Genomic DNA, 18207 nt, shown 5'->3' with positions numbered 1-18207 from the left:
CCCCAGGTGTTACCAAGATGATCTTCAGCCAGTCTACTGTTCTCTTTATTGGTAAGCTGAGTGTCAAATAAACATAAATATTTGAGTTGCCAAAGTCCACTGCAGAGAGAATTTTGTTATACTCTAAACTCCTCAATTTAAGGAGTCTATTTTTTATTTAATTAGATGTGGAAATAAACCACTTCTGTAGTTCTAGTAAACAGATTTGCCAAGGCTACTGTTTTGAAAAGTATTTTTGAAATTCTTGATTTGTTTTCCTCCTTTTCACATTGAAGACCTAGGATAATTGTTTCCAGACTAATGGTAATCCAACTCATTGGTTACAGAAATCAAATCACGATTTTAAACTGCTTTGAAAATTATGCACTCACACGAACTATAATGCTAATGTGGTTTTCTGAGAATTATCGAATACAATAAGTGGTGTGATACAATCTTGTGAAGTTTAATTCAGTTGCTCAGCGAAATAGTATAGATTGAGTTATCCATCCTTGACCCGCTGTTTTAATTGCAGTTACTCTTTGAGAGTTGACTCAATTTTAAAACATATAATGTGAGACAGTTATCATTCCTTTTATTGCTGATAAGAATATTGGTGATGATATGCACAGCTATGTTCATTAGAACTAGAAACCAATAAAACAATGTGGTGAAAGATAAAACACAATTTCTATGTCCCGTTTTGATAGCCACTGTTAAAGGAAGAATATTGGTTTGGCCATAGAGCAGGGTTAAGTGACTTACTTACGACCTCAGGCCACTGTGGCTGAGTTGGGCCACAGGTTGTGACTGACATTGGGCCACAGACCTGTCATATACATCTTTTTTTCTTTTCTCTATTTCACTTCTGTCTCCTTCTTTTTCTTTCTTCCTTTGATTCTGATGATGCTTAGTCCTGTAGGTGATGCCTCTGGGTATGATGGTATTCAGAACTAAAGAACTTGCTGACCCTATCAGAGCTCATTATGTAATAAATTTAAAAAGTCAGAGAACTGACTGAATAGTTACTTTGAATACTCAACACTTTAAGCATGGCTGGAAATTAGCAGAATATCATGTTGTTTCAAGGAAGCCACAATTTGTTTCTAAAGTGTTTTATTTTTTTAATTTTAAAATAAAAGTATTGCATATTTTTGATGTGAATTTTACTTTCAGTCCTTATATTAGTAAATGCATATCTTTTGCTCACCTTGAGAAGGGTGAGTGTTGATAACATGTGTTAGTCTTGTATGCTACATATCTCTATTTTAAGAAATCTCTTTCAAAATAAAGTGGATTTACTTCACATAACTCAACAAAAGTTTACCAATGTATCTTATGTACAAGACTGTCTCACCCCATTCCTCTATTTTTCATCTCTAATACTATTAAACGTGCTTTCATTCTTAGAACAAACTTTAATGGATTTTACAATCACAGTGTACTCCTTCTAAATGTACTGCTTCCTAGATTCTCTTCCTTTTCTTGACCTATTGCTGGGAAAGTTAATGAATCTTATGCTGTTATCTTCACTCTTATGCTTTAAATCCAGTTCCAGGCCAACTGCCTTGAAGATAATTCTAGCTTATTACAAAGCATTATGTAAAACTCAGCATATGCCAAATCACCAATTTTATTTTTAAATTGTCAAAATGTCCCTACTCCAAAGCTTCAGAACCACCTTGATGCAAGGACAATCTGGTTACATCCTCTCCTATCCCATGAGGGTCAGGACTTGACTCATGGTTCTCTCATGTTACCTGGTCACGTTCCACAGCAGTCCCCGAGAGAGGAGTGTTTCCTTCCAAATTCTCACTCAGTGCAGTCATTGCTACCATTTAACTCTGACCTCCATCATTCGATGTGCAATTTCACAGTAACTGCCTCCTGGAAATCCTACATGACCCTGGGTCCTCTCTTTTTTCTCAAACACTATGATATTTTACCCAACTTCCTAGTGCACTGACTTATATTTGAATCTTGCTTATCATCATTTATGCTGGAGTTTTTATTTTGAGAAAGGAGTAAACCATGCTTAGTGGTCTTATAGCAATAAAGAGGCAAGGTTAAGTGGAAAATATGTGTCTATTATCTTCATTCATGTATTCTCAGGGTCTAAGAGAGGAACCAAAAAGAGAGACTTTATTTGTTTAAGCATATAGTGTGTGTTAAGAAATATGCCAGATGTCTGGTGACTATATCCTTTCTTCAAATTGACAGTGACCACCAGGGAAAATATTTGCATGTGTGGGTAATTTATTTGGTGGTACTTCTAAAAGATAAAGTGAATCCAGAGCTCACCTAGAGATAAAGTTGTTGGGGATGATTTAATGTTGGCCAATTTTATTTATGCTACCTTGTTTAAGTGGTTGGCCTTAGCACAATTTGTGATGAGACTCTAGAGAAAGAGTAGTGGGCCTCCTTGTTTTCACATGGCTGGATTATAGAAATGTATAATGTATATGATGTACAATCAGGCTCATATATTAAATTAAAGTAGAAGTCATGCTATAGGAATAACAATAATAGTAAACGCTCAGATTGCCTTTTACTACACAGCAGGCACTATTCTAAGTCGTTGTTTATGTATTAGCTGATTTAATTTTTACAATAATCTTCTGAAGTAAATAATTACATTATCAACATTTTTGAGATCAGAAAACTGAGTCACAGAAAGGCTAAGTAATTGCCCAAGGTCATACACCAAGGAGCTGGTAGAACCATGATTTTAGCATAAGCCAATTGACAGCAAGTCCTCTATTCTCAACTCCCTTGCTGTACTACCACAGGGATGGGCATGGGAAATAGAGGGATAATGCCCATCTAGTCTTTCACCAGGGATAGTGCAGGATTATGGTACTTTATATATATGATGTGCTTTATGGAGGCACCAGGAGATTGCCTGAGGATAACCTTCTATGGGATTATAGAGCAACCACAGGAAAAAAAAAAAATAGGTCATTCAGTTTTTAAATTCAAATGAAAAAAATTCAGACTAATAAGTGTTTCCAGGGGGCGCCTGGGTGGCTCAGTTGGTTAAGCGACTGCCTTCGGCTCAGGTCATGATCCCGGAGTCCCGGATCGAGTCCCGCATCGGGCTCCCTGCTCGGCAGGGAGTCTGCTTCTCCCTCTGACCCTCCTCCCTCTCATGCTCTCTGTCTCTCATTCTCTCTGTCTCAAATTAAAAAAAAAAAAAAAAATAAGTGTTTCCAGAAGAAAAATTAACTAATACAGAGGATGTTCAAATTATACACAAGGAATATCCACTGTTAGGTTTTGAGTATTACACGCTATATATCATGTGGTGCCTATGGGATTTGCCATGGGCAATCTGGGAACTAAAAAGGAGTGATTGCCTAGCCTTGCAACAGGTATAAATAAATGAGGATTTTATCTGTATTGATTGAAACATTTTCACTCTTCAAGCAATAATTACTTATTCTATTTCTCCATTTGAGCCCTTGAAGAAATATTCAAAATAAGGATAATTTAGGAACCAGAGGGATAACTAAAATATAAGCCAAGAAATCCTTGGGACACTAACAGCTTTTTTTGTCGTTGTTGCATCTAAGGTTAGGATGGCAAATGTGAATAATGAGACAATACAATGTTTTTATTTTTTTCTATGTTGTTTTCTGTTCATTCACTCAAACTTTTTATTCATTTTATAAATAAATATTCATTGACTATTTTAAGTGTAAAGTATTTTGTGGGAAACTGCTACTAAATTTCATCCTGCTGTAGATTAAAATTCATATATTGAAGTTCTAATCCGTGATATGATGGTTTTTGGAAGTGGGGCCTTTGGAAGGTAATCAGATCATGAGAGTAAAGTCCTCATGAATGGGATTGGTGTCCTTATAAGCAGAGAGACAAGGGAGATGATCTCTTCCTCTTGGCCATGTAAGAGTATAGAAAGAAGGCAACCACCTGCAATCCAGGAAGAGGGCTCTTACCAGAGGCTCAATGTGCTGACACCCTGATCAGGGACTGGCCAGGCTCCAGAACTGTGAGAAATAAATGTTTGTTGTTTTAAGTAGAGATTTCTTTACTAATTTATTTTAATTTGATAATTTCTGAGATGCTTAAAAGAGCTAATAATTGAAGTTGTACTTCAGCGCAGGGTTCATTAACTCAAACAAGAAGAGATAAAGGCAAATGCACTTCTTGTAGCTGGTTTTTTATCACTAAAACAGTTCAATCTGATTCTTAATTTTTGGAGGTAATACTTAATGCAGTACATTATTTCTGATAAAAAGTCATTGATTTTTATGATGAAATCACAGCAATTAGACATATTGAATGAGGATCTGCAGACTGGATAAGGTGAAGGCAAATTAAGAAAAGGACACAAAGAGAAGGAAGAATGATTCTAAAAAGAGCAAAACAAATTTAAAGCACTATAGAAAATTACAAAATGGAACAAAGAAACAAAAGTAATTGTGAACAAGGAAAAAAAAGAAAATTGAATAGAAGCAAAGACAAAAGAGACAAGGAAATTAGCTTGTGGAATTTTTTTCTTTCCTTTCAACTCTCAAGAGTCAGGTTTTTAAAAAGCAAGCTCTAATTACCTATCTTTAAAAGTTTCAGAGCCTTCACTCTTCATTTTGCTTAGAATTAAGCACACGCAACACACAGACAGTAGAGCAGAGTGTTATGCAGCATAGAGGATTCGTTAGGATTTATTTATAGGCTGAAATACTTAAGATACATCATTCAAGCAGTAAAATTAATTTTTAGACAAAATACTGAAAATCTAATTTTATTTACTTTTGACCTCGAATACTCCATTGATGTGAGATTTAAATATCAAAGATTTCAAATTCCTTCTCCTACTAGAGAATTTCTCTTGGGTATGAATTAATTTTATGGCAAATGGATTACAATTGTTTGTTCTCCTCATCAATCTTTAAATATATGAATTTTTTACACCTCACCCAAGAATTGTTTCCACTGTAAAATAAGGGTGAAAAGTAGTATGCACAAGTAAAATTCTAAAACCTGCACAATACTCAATTATTATTTAGCATAAATATGCATTCATTTTTAAAGCAGAATATCTGACATTTCCACAGGAGTAGAAAAAATAATATTTACAGCTCAACAGCCCAAGAGCAGGTCTTCTTGTGATCAGCTAGAGTGAAAAACCTCATCATTTATGATTCATAGGACATTTAGTAGAACTCCCAGAAGTATTTTGCTTCTGTATTGGGGAAATTCTAGTCCCAGATTAACCACTTCTCTGTACTTCAATAACAAAATTTAAAGTGATGATAGTTTCATTATCTTAATTGTGGTCATAGTTTGTAAGTATCCATATATTAAAACTTTCCAAACTTTGCACTTTAAATATTTTCAGTATATATCAATTATATATCAATAATGCTATTTAAGAAAGGGCATACTATTTTTGACTACAATAAAAAAAAAAAGAAAACTGGTAAAGCTCAGATGAAATGTCTATTAATTTAAGGTTCTGATATTTGAAAAATATTTCCCAGATAATTCTGAAGTAATTATTTTTCAGTTAACAGCAACAATTTTAAGTCCTAGTATTGAAAAATTTATAAAAATACAAATGGATTAGACATACAAACTACTTTAATTCCATTTATTCACTCCATCAATTATTACCATTTGGCAGTTATGTTTCTTGCTTTTGTGATTATAGCAGTGAAGAAAAAAAAAACTCTATTTTTATAAAAATTGTATTCCAATAAGTGAGAAAGAGAATAGGAATAAAATAAATGATGAAAATGATAGATGATACTGGGTGTCATACGCAAACAATGAATCATGGAACACTACATCAAAAACTAATGATGTAATGTATGGTGATTAACAGAACATAATAAAAATAATAAAAAATAATAAAAAATGATAGATTATAGATAGATAGATAGCAATAGATGTGTGTGTATGATAGAGTGAGTACAAGCATGGCCAGGGAAGTGGGAGCTAATGTTTTAGGTAGAGCTGTCAAGCAAAAACTCTTTAAGAATGTGAACTATTGGAAAGTCATGGAGCAGTTCACCACTGGGAAATTCCCTCCTCCCTTTCAGAAGGTCCCTACTAAAGTATGGATTTTTACCTAAAATCTTGGGACTAGATGTGTTCTTGAATTCAGAATTTTTAAAAACTTTTTTTTTTTGGAAATACCAGGTTCAGTGTTGCTATAAGCAGTACTCTACTCAAACATCCATAGTTATAGAGTAAAACAAAAGAAACATGTCATGCTAGTGAGGCAAGTAAAATCTCTAGATAGCTTTATGTTAGCTCAGGTCAGATTTTAATACCATGTAATTTTGGATTAGGACAGGCTTTTCACCAGAAATCATAGAAAAACTTGTATCTGTGTGATCTAACTGAATACAGCTTAGAAACACTAGCCTTTCTATCTTTCTCAATTAGTTGCTGATGAAGGTATAATATAGCATCGCCACATTGGAACTGGAAAGGAAAGTATGCGTGTAAGGGATAGAGTAAAATAAAATGTATAGGCAATTAATTCTACCCAGCACATAAAATAAGTATGATAGGTAACAGTTAAGGGTCTGAAACAAGAAACAATAAGTTTTAAACTTGGCTTAACATTAATCAGTCATGGGACGCCTGGTGGCTCAGTCAGTTAAACGTCTGCCTTCAGCTCAGATCATGATCCCGGGGTCCTGGGTTTGAGTCCCACATCTAGCTCCTTGCTCAGCGGGGAGTCTGCTTCTCTCTCTCTCTCTCTCTCTCTCTCAAATAAATAAAATCTTAAAAAAAAATTAATCGGTCATAAGACCTTGAACAATTGACCTCAACTATTAAAAATCTGGTTGAATTACTTGAAATATGGGTGTAATAATACCATTAAGAAAGGCTATCAAAACTTGGAAATAAGACTAAAAGGTAAGTTATATAAGTTATATAGTAGCACAAGGCCATCTGAGGACTACCTAATTATTTAGGAAATGTACTTCGTTCATTCCCTGCTCACTGTTCATTAAACATCCCAGAATTAGTGAAATTACATGTTATTTGTAGACTTTTGTCTAGCAGACATGTAAATTATTTGTCTGGTAAAAAATATAACCTCAAAGTTTATGGATTGTTATCTTATAGGATATTAATCACATTAATCAGTTTTATATCTAGCCTATCAATCTTATTCAAATATTATTTTATTAAAATGTCTATAAATGCCTAGATCTTCAAACATATGTTGAACTAGTCTTACCATATTATTCCAGTATAAATTCCAGGATTATTCTAATATGAATGAGTTTATTGAAATATTTTATACATATGAAATTTATATTTGTATAAGGGTCATATTTTTAACATTTTGAAAATTACAATATTAGCAATATTAACACTATAAGGCTGGTTTGAGAATTAAATGAGGTAATCTAGGCAAATGGTAAGTACTCTGCAACTTTGTGAATGTTAGTTTATTTCATTAACTTCATTGTTTTATCTTCTTTAGAAATGCTCTAGTGCATTTGGTGTAGGAGAATGTAATTGCTGCCCAGATGCATCTGTGCAGTAATTTATTAAAGGATATAACCATTCATAAAACCTCTCAGATCTCAGCACAAATGCTCCAAGTGCTCTATCTAGCCTAGTTGGGAGGGGTGGGTAGAAAAGTGTTGAGAAAGAAGGAACTTTCTTCAGAGAAGAAAGGAACTCAGGAACTATGCTTAATTTTGGCCATTAAGAAATCTCATATAGCTTTCCCCATGAAGAATGCTGTCAAATTTCATTAATTTCTAGGAAACATTTTGTAATCCCTTTTATATCCAAATAACTCAACTCTTTGAACAGGAAGCAGGAAAAAAAAAAATACTGGTATTTTACTATAGGCCCTTTTTATCACATAACATTTTATTTTTATTTCATCCATATAGCAACTGTCTATGAAATTAATATCATCTCCATTTTAGGGGTGAAGATACTGAGGCTCAAGGAGTTTTAATTATTTTCTCAATATCATAAAACCCATTTGTTAAAGAACCTGAATGTTAATTATTTGCCAGTCCCCAAAGCTTTTTTTCTCTTATTGATATTTTACAACCTTTATGAATGCAGAAAAATACTCAAAAGACTTTCTTTGGCTGTAATTGCTATGTTTGAAAATTAGGGAATCATACTTTACTTGTACTAGTATGAAAATTTTCTTGCATCAAGACAGGAGGTTTTTTTTCTCCTTTGATAATCTTTTTTTTTTTTTTTTCTCCCATCCATTAGCATTTCACACCTCATGCAGAGAAGTGCTAACTACAATATACATGATCTATTTCATCTACATATAGAACACATTCTTTCTCTTTTTACTGATTTTGACTACATTTAAGTTAAAAATACAGAAAATGCTTGTAGATTATTACATGGATAGATTCATGGCTTTGCTGGTTATCCTACTAAGTATTAGGATTCCAGATTACATATATATATATATATATATAATCCATAAATATTCCCACAGAAACTAATATTTGTTCCCAATTTACTACTCTGGAAATTCTGATTGTTACGTACTTTGAACTGTTTGGATTTCTGATTGTTATGTACTTAGAATGTTCTCATTAATTGACTGTATAAAGCACCATAAACATTCAGGAATGCAAAATAACTAACAGCTAAGTTAAAAACGATTATTTCAAGCTCTTACTGAATTTGTATTCAAGTAAAATATAAACTCTTAGGACTTCAAGGCCGATGTACCATTTACACTGCTATCTCATTTCAGTCACTTTTGGTCATTTTGTGGATAACTTTTTGGGAGCATCAGAGCATCTCCTGGTTTGAAAAGTAGCTAGCCTTGACAAAGAAGGTGGCCCTCAAAGGGACACAGATTCTGGTCTCATGTGTCATTGATTGTTAAGTTTTATTATTTAACAAGTCAGAATTTCTCTTTCCAGAAAACAGAGATAACGGTCCAGTAGGTAGCTGTGAACATTAAGTAAATTCTACATATACGGCGCTTAAGAACTCTCAAAATTGAACTAAAATTAATATGATTAATAGCCATTTTATACACATTCAATAATCATATTTTTCTGATTCCCCTCAGTTCTCATGGATAATATGAGTTGGGGTTGCTGGTTGTCAGATTAAAGCATATTTTTATTCCTGTCAGGTTTGTACTCAGAGAACACTTTTATGAGTTGTGTAATTCAAACCCCCACTGGTAAATCATTTGATTTATAGAATTGCTCTACTTCATACAGTAACATGTCTATCTTTTCTTTTCTAGACAACAACACATGCACGACACCTCCAGAGTACTCACTCTATTCTTCTGTTTTCTAAACCACTGTGACTGAAGACCTGAGTTAGTGGCTTTGTTATCATGAGATAATCCTGCAGTTGCATTTGAATTACTGCACATGATTGTAATTAGTAATTGCCTCTATGTACATGCAGATAATGCTTAGCTGCTCTTAAAGATAGCCTTGTATTTAAGCATACCACAGCTCTGTAAATTAGCATTTCTCAAATGGGGGCCATAATCATAAACTCATAGTTTGCACATGCAATTTAAGAGAGCTTATTTTAAATTATCACTGCTTTGTTTTTGTTGTAGACTGCCAAGTGAGTCAATGTTTTGGTTTTAGTCCTATTATTTCATTTTTAATTTCAAATAAGGTTAGCATGGGAAATACAATTTCCACAGGTTTATGATAAGCCATAGAGCATAATATCCAAAAGTCTGAGTTCACATTTAGACTATTTGACTCAAATCTCATATTTTCTTCATATTGGATCTATGACCTTGGGCAAACTATTAAACTTCTAGAGAGTCTCAACCTACAAAATGGGAATAATAAAAGTAGTTACTTCGTAAGTCAGGTTTTGTGAGTTAATGCATTGAAATTATATAGAACAATGCCTGAAAGAGTAAGTGCTTAATAAATATTATTTTATTCATCAAAAGAGGTCACAGATGTTTTTAAAAAATGAGATATACTGTAAAAACCTAGTAACATGGGCTGCTAGACTACAGAAAATCTAGATTCTAGTGTTGACCTTGATTTTGTATAAGATATGCAGGTTTCTTAAACCTCGCTATACACATTGACTTTATTTTTTTTCTTATAATTACTTCTAATCTAGTCCAGTTTTACTAATTATCTTTTATTATTATTATTATTATTATTATTATTATTATTTTGAGTATAGTTGACACAAAATGCTACATAAATTTCAGGTGTGCAATAGCATAGAGAACCCAGAAATAAACCCACAATTATATGGTATATTAATCTATAACAAAGAAGATAAGAATATACAATGGTAAAAAGCAGTCTCTTCAATAAATGGTGCTGGGGAAATTGGACAGCTACATACACCAAATAAAACTGGACCGCTTTCTAATGCCATACAGAAAAATAAACTCAAAATGGATTAAAGACCTAAATGTGAGATCTGAAACCATAAAAATCCCAGAAGAGAATACAGGAAGTCATTTCTTTGACTTTGGCTGTAGTATCGTTTTTCTAGATATGTCTTTTAAGGCAAGGGAAACAAAAGTGAAAATAAACTATTAGGACTACATCAAAATAAAAAGCTTTTACACAGTGAAAGAAACCACCGACAAAACAAAAAGGCAACCTCCTGAATGGGAGAAGATATTTGCAAATGATATATCCGATAAGGAGTTAATATTCAACACATACAAGGAATTTACATAATTCAACACCAAAAAGACCCAAACAATCCAATTAAAAAAATAGGCAGAGGAGCTGAATAGACATTTTTTTTTCCAAAAAAGACATATAAATGGTCAACAAACACATGAAAAGATGCTTAATATCACTAATCATCACGGAAATGCAAATCAAAACCACAATGAGATATCACATCATACCTCTCAGAATGGCTAAAATTAAAAAAAAAAATACAAGAAATAGTAAGTGTTGACAAGGATGTGAAGTAAAGAGAACTCTTGTAAACTGTTGGTGGAAATGTAAATTGGTATAACCACTGTGGAAAACAGTATGGAATTTCCTCAAAAAATTAAAACAAGTACAATATGATCCAATAATTCCACTAGTGGGTATTACCAAAGAAAATGAAAACACTAATTCAAAAAGATATACACACTTCATGTTTATTGCCAACATTAGTTACAGTACTCAAGATATGAAAACAACCTAAGTGCCCATCAGTAGACAGATGGATAAGGAAGATGTGGTGTAAATACAGAATGGAATATTACACAGCCATAAAAAAGATGAAATTGTACCCGTTGAGACAATTGGAAGGTATTATGCTGAGAGAAATAACTCAGACTGAGAAAGACAAATACCATATGATTTCACTGTAAGTGGAATTTAATAATATTTATACTCATTGACTTTAAAAGCATATTAAGGGCGCCTGGGTGGCTCAGTTGGTTAAGCGACTGCCTTCGGCTCAGGTCATGATCCTGGAGTCCCTGGATTGAGTCCCCGCATTGGGCTCCCTGCTCGGCAGGGAGTCTGCTTCTCCCTCTGACCCTCCCCCCTCTCATGTGCTTGCTCTCTCTCATTCTCTCTCTCTCAAATAAATAAATAAAATCTTAAAAAGATAAATAAATAAAAGCATATTAATATGTACCCTGCTTTATCTCATGAGTTAGTTAAGATAGATTAATATAATAAACATGAAATCTGTTAACATTTTGAAAGGATCATTATCTTTTATAATATTAAACAAGTGAAATAATGGAACTATCTTTGATGGTGTATTTTAAAAACATATTTCTATGTATTTTCTAATATAAAATGGAAGATCAAAGTCAGGGAAATTTAAACAATAACCCTATCCAACCTCAGTTATGTGTATGGTATATTCAGACATTATACTTTATGCTTTATAATGTATTTTTCTAATTTAATCTATAACATCAAGATATAATGTTGATGTTATAATATCAATGATATAGAATTTTTCTCATTTATAACATTATCAATATAGTATTTACATTTTATCAATGAAGAAACCAAGACCTAGAAGATTTAAGTAATCCGTTCCAAGTCACCAAACTGCTAATGGATGAAATCTGAAATTCCAATCGAGTTGTGTTTTATGCCAGGGCTTAAGCTCTTACCACGGTGGTGTTTTGTTTCTCCACTCTAGCTATATACTTCCTGTAGTGTTCTTCATTAAACTAGAGAAATATTTACAAAAACCATACCAAAAACTGTATTGTTTTTCACATTATCTCCTGAAATGACAAGAGTTGTTGCAAAGACTACTTGACAGTGGGTCCAGATAAGAATCTTTAGCCTCAAGAGGAACAAATACACCAGAAGTGTATTGGAATGGGGAAAATTAGTCTGGTAAATATATGACTTGGATTTCTTAGTGGGGAGTTAAATGGCAGGAGGCAGAAAGCAGATGTAAATACCTGGTTGAAAGCTATAGGAACACAATCATGTAAGGAAATATTGGTCCAAGATTTAGGAAGTGAAAGGTGCTTGGCTCAAAATGGGAACAGTAGAGAAAATAAGTGAATAGTGTGTGAGATGATTAGTGAGTGTTGGTTATTCAACATTAAGAATTGGAAGCTCTGTGGAGAATGAGTTTACCGGGCTGGTTTCAAAGTTCGAGTAGACTTATCTTGTAATTCATCTATTTTAAGCTCTGTGAGAAGCAAAGTAAAGCCTTGGTCCTTTTTACAATTATAATCCACTATTAACACTTTCTGATATTATTGTTATAAATAATTTTGCTGCAAGTACAATTCTTTACCAATGTTAATACCCCCAAATGTGGAGTATTAACTCCATTCAGTGTACCAGTGTAAGAAAGTAAAGGAGAGGACAGTTAACTTTTTAAACACCTAATATCTGTTAACCACTGGGAATGTGGTAGTGAATTGAATTTTCAAAGCACTTTCCTAAGAAAGTTGTATTTTAATAGTAAAAATACTTAAAAATACTTAAATCATAAATAAGTAAATTAAATACGTCCAGGTGTTGATAAGATGATGTAATTTCCATTTGAGCAGAGAAATGAGGGAATAAACTTGGTGAATATTTCTGGGAAAATAGGTCAGAAGGAATAACATATTCAAAGGCCAAATTGGCATTACATTGACTACTGCTATAGACTGAATATTGTGCTCCCTCCCCCAAAATTATTAAATTAAATCCTAATCCTCAATATGATGATATTAGGAGATGGTGCCTTTGCAAGATGACTAATTCATGAAGATAGAGCACTCAGGAATAAGATTAGTGCCCTCATAAAAAAAACCTCTGTAGAGCTCCCATTCCACTACTGCCATGTGGGGACACGGAGAGAAGATAGGCATCTATGAACCAGGAAGCAGGCAGGCTTTTACCAGAGACAGAATCTGCTGATGCTTTGATCTTGGACTTCCCAGCCTTCAAAACTATGGAACATAAATTGCTGTTTAAGCCACTCAGTCTGTTGTTCTGTTATAGCAGTCTGATCTAAGACTCACACCCAAGGGACACTTGAGGAAACTGGACTGGATTGGGGTGAATAAGGGAGAGTCTGATAAGATACAAAATCAGAAAAGGAGGTAGGAAAGATCATGCTGAACTTACCTCCTAGAATAAGAAATTTGGATATTATTCTAATGAATGGTCAAATATTGGTATGAGTCCTATGATTTATGCATAAACATAGCCATGAGCATTTGGGTGAATTGTTTGGACTAAAGGTAGAAAATGTGTAGGTAAAGACAAGAGTTAGGAGTTTGGTACAGAAGTCTAGTCTAGAGTTGATGATAACTTGGAGAAAGCTTATGAAGGTTAGCTTAGAGATAAAAATGATAAAGCAAAGGATTAGGTATTGGAATGCTTGTGGAACTTAAGGGAAAATAGAATTTTGGCCTGAGTGACTGAATGAATGTTGAATCCATTTATTAAACAGATAAAGTTTGAGATGAGCATATTCTGAAGGTGGGATATGAGTAATTGGGTTTTGGAAATTTTAAGCTTGATATACTTAGTTAGCCATCTCAGGAATGATGCATAATGGTTGGAGACATAATTCTAGCAGATCCAGGCTAGAAAAAAAATTGAGAATCATGGGTCATGATATAATGTGAAAAGTGTCATAATAGATGTGTGGCCAATTTATTTAATGTGCCTGGCTGGTTCAAGAATGGTTTTACAAATAAAGTTACTTTGAAACAAGTTTTTCAAGGAATAAAAATATTTAGTATATTTATTGAGCATTTATTTTCTGCCAAGCCCTTTACATATACTGTTTCTCGTTCAGCAATCTAAACATTACGAAGAAATTGAGACACAACAATAACACATTACTTATCAAAAGCCATTAATGGGAAGAACTAGGGCTAGAACTTGCTTTTGTTTTGAGTTGACACCAATGTTCCTTCCCTCTCTACCAGAGAAATGCCACGCACAAAGAAAGCAATAGGACAAATGTACAGAAGGAGATGGAGCACAATTTGACCGAAAAACAGAGCTCTCTGTGAACTGAATTGTGATATGTGCAGCGCTGGGGTGTTTTAGGAGGTTGGGGAGAAGGTAGGGGGCCAAATGTTAAAAGCCTTCACATGGTTTGTCAGAGTTCAAACTTAGTCCATACAAAATGAAGAGGCCATTCAAGACTCTCAAATGGGGTGGGTGGAACCATCCAGCCGGGGTTTCATAAAGGTCTAGTGTGTTGGTAGTGTGGAGATGTAGTAACCTACATTTTCTTTTTAGTTATTTAAATAACATAACTGTATTCTATAATACAAGAGATGGATATGAAGAGCCAAAAATTCACAACTAATTGCTGATGCCAAATAACATTAGAAATTTCTCAGCAGTTTACCCTGAAAATTTCTTAGAATGTGGTTTCTTCAGTTTTTCAGTATAACTATTTATAATGAAACAAATAAAATTCAAAATACTGTTATAAGATTTATTATATTCTATAAGAACTGTGATGTTTCATTATCACATCATTATAACATATCATAATTAGATAACATCATGATATTATATAGTTGAAATTAGACAAATTTCCAGAAATCTGATATTTGTGAAGGAATGAAAATACATTGTCTTTGGTTATCCTCTATACATATCATCCTGATATAGATTACTTCATACAATTTATGTATGCTTAAAATGTACATATACTGTGATATTTTACAATTTAGATATTTCCCAAAGCCTAGTAAGAGCAGTGATCTCAACCATGCACATATCAACGTGTGTACCAATAATTTGCTGAACACCTTACTGATTTCCAAGTTCTATGTACTGGGAATATAGAAAAAGAAACAATTTCTGTTTACACCTACCTGAGGAGCTGGCATCACACTTACATACTCACTTTCAGACCCTGAAAGAACTATCTTTAGTCTTTAACAAAACTGCCTTTATTTATTTATTTTTAAAGATTTTATTTATTTGACAGAGAGAGAGGCAGCGAGAGAGGGAACACAAGCAGGGGGAGTGGGGGAGGGAGAAGCAGGCCTCCCGCTGAGCAGGGAGCCCAACGCGGGGCTCGATCCCAGAACCCTGGGATCATGACCTGAGCCGAAGGCAGACGCTTAACGACTGAGCCACCCAGGCGCCCCAACAAAACTGCCTTTAGAAGGCAGATAGGGAAGTTTAATGATTAAGATGAGGAAGGGGTTCTTCAATATTCTTCTATGATGAACTTAACGGTTTGAGGGCTTAAATTGATTTCAATCCTAACAAAGATAGAAAATACCAAGAGTAAAATAAAGGTATTATATTCTTATGTATCTATTATTTGAAAAACTACATACTATCTGACAAATTAAGTTGAATCTCTATATTCTTAATGAATAATCATAATTTTCACATCTCTACCTGTTTTGCTTGCAAATGCACACACACGTACACACACATCGCCAAGAAGACAGATCATCTAATATGCCAAGGTAAATCAGTGATAATACTTTTTAATTATTATTATAATTATTTTCTCATAGATTATAGCAGCTGAGGATCTCTGAAAATTGAAGAGCCACAATGATGGTTTATTTTTAATCAGTGTTGCTATTCTTCCACTAGGTGTCAGTATTACTCTAGCACTTTAGGATAGTCAAACAGCAAAATGCCATCCATATCTGTTCCACTTAATGTGCTTTTCAACAGAAATTTACCTGGTAAATTGATAAAAATAATTATAAAAATGTATGGTTATTTAATGACAATAGAAAAAATATAAACTGGAGTGAGGATATTCAAAATAAAACTTTCCAAATTGATTTACAAAGACTGTCTCCAAGTAATATTCTAATATTCAATTCTTTCTCTTTTGTTACAGTCAATGTACTGTATAAAATTTCACATATTTTCTGCATTTGATTACCCAGGGCTTGAAAAATATCACTATTTTGAAAATGAACAATGAATCCCCAACTTTTCAAAAGAAGGTGAGGGTACTTTTAGGTGTCCTCCATTTTCATGGTCACCAAAATACTAAGGAAAGCCCCTCAGTACAATCCAAGACATTGTCCCATTGCAGCCTGCCCTTTATTAGTATTAAAGTATTCAGCAGAATGATCATAAGCTTCTTTCAAACAAGTTATTGGAAGTTGTGGAAACAGATTGCAAAGGGCTTATTTACTATTTGTCTGTTCTTACTGGTTTTGTGAAAGAACTGAAATGTCTGAACATTTCAGTAATGGTGATTTCTTTGCCAGGTTGGAGAGGAGCATGATGCGTAACCAAAATAAGTCTGAAATATTCCAGAAAATGCTTCACGATCAAGTTTATTTTGTAATCGAAAGAGAAATACTCCCAAGGGATAAGAGGAAGAGACAGATGGGAGTGGTATGATAGGTCAGTATGGCAGCGATTTGGAATGGGCTTTAGACTAATTTCGGCCAAAAGAGTAATTTTTCTACTTCTGTTTTCCCTTTTTCTATAACAGTTTGGTTCAAGTGGTGTAGATATGAAGAAAACCTCTGTAGTTAGAGAGTCAAACACATAGAGAAAAAAAGCATTTCTTTAACAGTACTAAAAATGCTTACTGGGCCATATTTTATATGTTGCCTTCTTTTTTGTTTGTTTGTTTCCTTCATGTTCTGTTTTACTCTTTTCCTAACAGTTTTCTTTCCTTTATTTTTAATTTCTGCCTCCTTTTCTTCTCTAATCCCCACCCCCATACTTTTTTTTTTTCTTCCTTCTTGGTCTCTCCACACATGAGAAATTATTTTCCTCTAATTTATTTAGATAAATATATTTGCTAATTTTATCGTTTGTGTTTGTATTTTTGGTTCTAAAATAACCAGTACCTTCCCGGGGTGCTTTGCAGCACCAGTTCTTTTCCGGGGGCTGTTGTTTGTCAGAGCGGGCCGGTAGGCAGCAGCCAGGGTGGAATGGCATGATCCTGCAGCCCCACTTCCACAAGGACTGGCAGTGGCGTGTGGCCATGTGGTTCAACCAGCTGGTGCGGAAGATCCGCAGATGCAAGGCCCCAGCAAGCCAAGGCAGGCCCCATGGCCCCGCATCCTGCGCCTAGACCCTTCGGGCCCATCGTGAGGTGCCCCACGGCGAGGTATCACAGCAAAGTGCGAGCTGTCAGGGGCTTCAGCTTGGAAAAGTTACGGGTCGTTGGCATCCACAAGAAGGTGGCACGGACCGCTGGGATCTCAGTGGATCCAAGAAGGAAGAGCAAGTCCCCCGAGTCCCTGCAGGCTGATGGTGCAGGGCTGAAGCTGAAGGAGTACCGCTCCAAGCTCATCCTCTTACCCAGGGAGCCCTCAGCCCCCAAGAAGCGAGAAAGCTCTGCTGAAGAACTCAAATTGGCTACCCAGCTGACAGGACTGGTCAGGCCCATACAGAATCACTGAGACTCGGAGACAGTCCGAGTCATTCCAGAGGAAAACCACTTCCAGGGTTTTGTCGGTCTTTGCATGGCCCCTACCAATACCCAGTTCTTTGGCATCCGGTGGAAAAGGGCCAAGGAAGTTGTAGAGTAGGATGCTGAAAAGAAAAAAAAAAATAAAGTGCCATCGGCAACTTGTGATAATTAATTAAAGAACTATTTAAGGAAGAAACAATATGTAGGTATATTAGATCAAAGGTTGAGCATTCATTAGCTCACCTATTTGTTTTATTTTTTAATGAATAAGTGATTTCCTGGGAGAAACCATGTCCTTGAGGAGCTACCACAGCTTTCAGACTATGTAAATTCAGTGTTCCAAGAAATGATTTAGTTCAAAATTCACAAAGGTATCACTATGTATTTTGATAAATAAATAAAACTGAAATTCTGCCTTCAAGTAAA

General features: G+C 34.5%; 1 pseudogene; it reads left to right on the top strand.

Annotated features, from left to right (window-relative positions):
• Window positions 1-16634: 16634 nt before the first annotated feature.
• On the top strand, window positions 16635-17953 carry LOC123848938 (large ribosomal subunit protein eL13-like; annotated as a pseudogene).
• Window positions 17954-18207: the final 254 nt, after the last annotated feature.

Source organism: Mirounga angustirostris, unplaced genomic scaffold (genome assembly GCF_029215605.1).
Source record: "Mirounga angustirostris isolate CCGP_5_RB_7025 unplaced genomic scaffold, mMirAng1.0.hap1 SCAF_2, whole genome shotgun sequence".
NCBI lineage: Eukaryota > Metazoa > Chordata > Mammalia > Carnivora > Phocidae > Mirounga > Mirounga angustirostris.
This window is presented reverse-complemented; position numbering and strand designations above follow the sequence as displayed.